General features: G+C 32.4%; 1 long non-coding RNA gene across 1 annotated transcript; it reads left to right on the top strand.

The window, feature by feature from the left end:
- Nucleotides 1-1,534: 1,534 nt before the first annotated feature.
- On the top strand, nt 1,535-4,609 carry LOC107016252. The gene is made up of 3 exons (XR_003577720.1): nt 1,535-1,677; nt 1,961-2,073; nt 4,165-4,609. It is a non-coding gene; the product is annotated as an uncharacterized LOC107016252 (long non-coding RNA).
- Nucleotides 4,610-5,200: the final 591 nt, after the last annotated feature.

Raw genomic sequence — 5,200 nt, 5'->3', positions numbered from 1 at the left:
AATGTATTTTTTTTAAAAAAATGGGGTCAGTTTTATAAGAATAAATAATTTGTGATAAAATTTTAAAAATGATAATATAGTTAGGGGTTGTTTGGTTATTGGTTAGAGTTATGCAGATATTACTTATGCATGATTTATTTATGCAGAATTTAGTTATGTGGAATTAATTATATAGAGATTACAACAATACATAAATTATTATTTAATTAAGATATTATTTACAATTAATAAGCATGCAAATAGTATAATTTCACAAAAAAAAAATATGCTCTATACTTAAGTGGAATTTCTAATTTATTTCTCTAGAAACACAACTCTTTCTCTGTTTTGACATTATTACTCAAAAATCTTTCTCTTAAATGAGATGGTACTCAAACTGCTCAAAACTCTTTTGGAAATCTTATTTTCCTCTCATCTTAAATGTAAGAATATTTACTCTTGGGAATACTTGGTTCTAATATATCATTATAAAGAAAATGAACTCATTTCTACTCCTCCTTAAATCATATGCGCAAATCTTTAAAAAAATTAAAAAAAGTTTGCAACAGACTTCTCAAAATAGGGTTTATGCCTAAATATGGACGTCAGTGACTCAATTCAAGGGCACGATGATACCTCTCATCTAAAGATTGTTCGCTCATAGGGTTCATGCGGAATTATGGGCATGAACTGTTGAACTCAAGGATTTCATGGTAACATGTTGTAACTCCATGATTAGGAATATAATCCCTAAATGTTTAGGAACTCAATATTCAAGACTTAGAACTTGAAGATAGTGCCGCTTTCAAATACACTCAACTCATGAAGTTCATGTGGAATTTATGGGCATGAACGACTCGACTCGAGTGTGTAAATAGCAATATGGAATTCATGTATACAATTCTTTTCATTCTCATACTTACTTCCTCAAAACTTAGCTCAAATCAATAGTTGATCTCAAAGGATTCACAATTGATCTCAAAGACTTTCTTGAACTTTACTGTTAGCTCTTTCTTGAATTAGAATTCTGAATTCAAGAGTTATGATTCATGATATGAAGGATCTCGATGATAGTATAGATCCATGAATACATTTTCATCATTCTCATACTCACTTACTCAAGTTTTGAAACAAGTTATTAGAAATTATAGAAGACTCCTCAAAAGACTCGAAAGAACTCTCAAGACTTAACTCTTAGCTCTATCTTGAATTTGAATTTTGAATTTAAGATTATTATTTTTGGTATGAAAGATATGTTAATGATTAAATGAATTTTCGATAGTTAATCATGATAAATGATCAAGAAAACATTATATGAAAGCAAATTCATGATACGGAGATGCATTTTAATATTTGATCGCGAAATAATATATTTAAGATTGTAATATTAGGCCCGTTAACGAGTCCTTTCATATCTAGTATATATACATAAGTCAACAAGAGTTGGACTAACACAACATATACGAGTTGTACCAAAAGTAAAGTGAATTGTACGAATAGCATTAATTTGGTAATTTGAATCATGGCTTTTTAACTAATGTGTGTATTCATATGTGAAACACGTGTCCTGGCTACGTGATATAGCCATGTGTGTTCCTTTTCATCCATTTTTCTGTCCCAAGAAAAAATACTCTGCAAAATGAAAGGGTTTTGCAAGCTCTCATATGAAATTCTCAGTTAAACTGCATACCTAGGAAGGTATGCACTGCTTCTTCCATTTCTTCTTTCTTCTCATTTTTGTTTTGCCTTTTGATTTTAGATCCGTTTTGTCGATTTTTTCATTCGATGAGCTCCGTTTTTTTATTTATCAATTTTGGTGTTTAGGTCGTGGTAATGTTGCATGCACTGAGTCTAAACTTCATTGGATGTTGTTGTTATTGTTGTTTACTCCTCTTCTTCTCTGTGTCCCTATTTATAGCTTTGTATTTCAATTTTGTGTTTTTGATTATTGAAATGTGTTACGCTTTTGTTCTTGATGCAGGTGTTCTCTCAATTTGTTAATTTTTCCTAAGTTGGAATTTACAGGTACTTGGAGAACAAAGGGAAGGCAAGAAATCGAAAAGATGTGATGCAGGGAACATTGAGCAGTATAAGGTGAATCAAACTTAATTTTGAACCTGAATAGAGCTGACGGAGTAGTTGATTGGTAGCATAACCTGGAAATTACATCTTTTTTCTGTTAATAACAACCATTTTTGGAGTACATAGTCTGCTTATTTGAAAGTGGTAAATATTGTGGAACACTTTGTTGTTAATGTATTGCTTGATGAATGAATCTTTTTAAGCATAAGAGTGAAATAAGAGAAGAGAGAATTGGACATTCTAGCAATTTTTATTGATGGAGGTCCATGTCCATGACCTAACAATTTGGCATGGTAATGAATCAGTTTGAGTTTCATGGTAAATTGAGGATTTGTTGCAGAGCTTTATGGGTACAATTTTATATGTGACTGAAAGAGTAACTAGCACATTTGATCTGCTTCTGATAATCTTACATATCAAAACGAAAAAAATAAAAAATTTATATAGACTTTGAATAACTGGAAGGTTTCGCTATTAGAGTTACCCTATTTAACAACTCTTTCTCCTATGCGGAAAGTCCAATATTTCTCTATCTTTAGTTGATTTAATTTTACAGTTGGATATGTAGTTGGATTATACTGTTGAATACTACCATATGTATATGTACATAAACATAAAGTATAATGTGCTTATATGACGAGGGAGACTTTCTTTTAACATGAAGAATTCTTTGTAAGATAAGTTATTTATTTTTCATCGAGTGCAAGTTTAGGTATATAAATAGCAAACAATCTCCATTTTTAACATATATTATTCATTTATCTGAAAGCTCTGCCTTCATTGTACTATGTCTTTGCTTTTGAAAGCACCTAACTGAGAAAACCAAAATAGACGAGCCTCAAGAGTTGTACATGTTCATGAATAAAAGTAATAAACTTAATTTTATTTCTTTAACATGTGATCTTCTCATTGTATTACTTCAAAAATAATGAATAGTTGGTGGATTTACACAATATCTCTTTACTTACTGTTTGTCTACTATAGATTGGAAGACCATAGGGTGAGATTGTATTCATTTTGTCCCTATATAGGATGACATAGTTATGTCAATTATTGTCTCCCAACTTCTTGGAGATGAGATTTTCCATTTTGTATGGGATAGTCAAGGGATGGGATAGGGGGTGTTGTAATCTAGCAAAATACAATGGGATGGATGGGTGAGGATCTAGAGGTAGCTGGTGTAGGATAGTCCAGGGACGGGACGGGGGTTGGATGCAATGGCGAATTTGGAAGTTTCACTAAGGTTGTTCCGTAATTTCTTTTTTTAAATAGTGCTAGGCATTTAAAGGCAATTAAAAGAGTTTCTGGTATTAAAGAAGTTGTTGATGTTTTGATTAACAAAGCTCAAGTTATTTTTTTACCCCACTTTTGTCAATGTGGGTAATCTTATTCTTCATTTTTGGGATTTTTAGTTGCAGAATGAACGGAAGAATTTGATCTTTATGGAAGTTTTAGTGGATTGTGGTAATGATTTAGGCTTATCATGAAGAAATTCTACAAAAGGTTATCCAAGTTTAAGATTTTTTTTTTGATAATTGTTGTGTTTGAGATAACTTGCATGGACCTAGACTAATTTTATGGGTACGTACTACCTCTCACGAGCATAGGCATCAAATAACTCTGTCCCCCGGAGGCTGTGACTCGAGGTTAAGATTCTTAAAAAACAAAGTTTGAGTTATCTTTTGCCTTAGCTATATTAGTGTGAGCCCATTGTTTTGTGCTTATTTCAACAACAAGAACAATAACATCAACACACGCTGTGTAATCCCAAAATTGGGGTTTGAGAAGGTAGAGTGTACGTAGACCCTTACCCCTACTTCGTGGAGATAGAGAAGCCTTCTTTTTATCTCTGCAAGAGAGTACAAATTTGTTTCTTTTTTCAAGTTTTCTGGATTTTGTTGATCATATGAACTAATTAGGTAGAGTTTGAAGCTTTCCTTTATATTTTATTTATGATTTTTGTAGAAGTAAAGCCACATTGAATATGTTATGTATGTTCTAAGCATCTTGATTGTTTATATAGACATGAGTTCTATAAATTAATATTTTAATCGAGATATGGTAAAAAATCAACTGATTCCTAATTAATGGTCAACTCAGCAGGGAGTGAAATAAAGGTGCAGTGAAGGTTACTAGCTTTCCTGTTGAGACTTCCGCTGCACAACGATTCAATTGAATACATGTTCTTCACTAGAGTAGAGGAAACCATCATCCAAGATTAAATTTTAGATTAAAAACAAAATGGTAATGCTATACTATATTGTTGCTCTAAGTTAATTGAATCTATTTTTGTTAGAGTACGAGGCATTAGCATTCTGTTATATTTCATATTGAGCTTCACACTTTCTGTAAAGGTTTCTTCACTTAAATAATAGCTATTTGTTTTATCTCTTTGAGTTAAGCTATGGGTCGCAAGTCCATAGATGTTTCAATCTTTTTCTCGTTTTCATCCAAATATGTAACATATTGAGCTCATACCAATACATTATTATGCAGACTGATGCTAGCTTTAAACTAGCTAAATGGTTTATTATTTTTTAACTCTTTTTACTTTTACAGGCCCTACTTTATAATGGTAATTTCTGGGGTTTTCCTGCACAGTTTATCTCAATTGTGTATTGTTCTTCTTCTTCTTCTTCTGGACTTGCATATACGTTTGTTTGAGAAAAATGTTTCTAATCATTAGTTATATTGCTAGCACATATATTTTGGATGTACGTGCTGGTATGATCTTTAATATCCTTTGGTCCAAATAGCTTGTCTGGATGTATTCTTTTGTTATAGAATGGAGTGGGCTATACGCTGACCCATGTTAAAAGCTTTTTTTTTTTACGAGATTTCGATTGAATAAACAATGGTTATTTCAAACACGTCTACTGTCACACCAACTGATCAGTGGGTTCATGCCACACAGAAATCGAGACCTGAGAAGGAGGCTGTAGGAGAGAGACCAGCATAACAGAAATCATCTAAGGTGACAAGGACCCAGAAAAGGAGGATGTTGAGGAAGAAGGTAATGAAATTGAAAATACTGAAGCAGAGAAGAAACAGAATGTTGGTCTGATGGTAAAGTACCCAACAAAAGATAACGCTGGGAAAGACCACAAGAAGCTGGAGAAGGGACAGGCCTCATCAACAG

This window comes from Solanum pennellii, chromosome 4, assembly GCF_001406875.1.
Source record: "Solanum pennellii chromosome 4, SPENNV200".
Classification (NCBI taxonomy): Eukaryota; Viridiplantae; Streptophyta; class Magnoliopsida; order Solanales; family Solanaceae; genus Solanum; species Solanum pennellii.
This window is presented reverse-complemented; position numbering and strand designations above follow the sequence as displayed.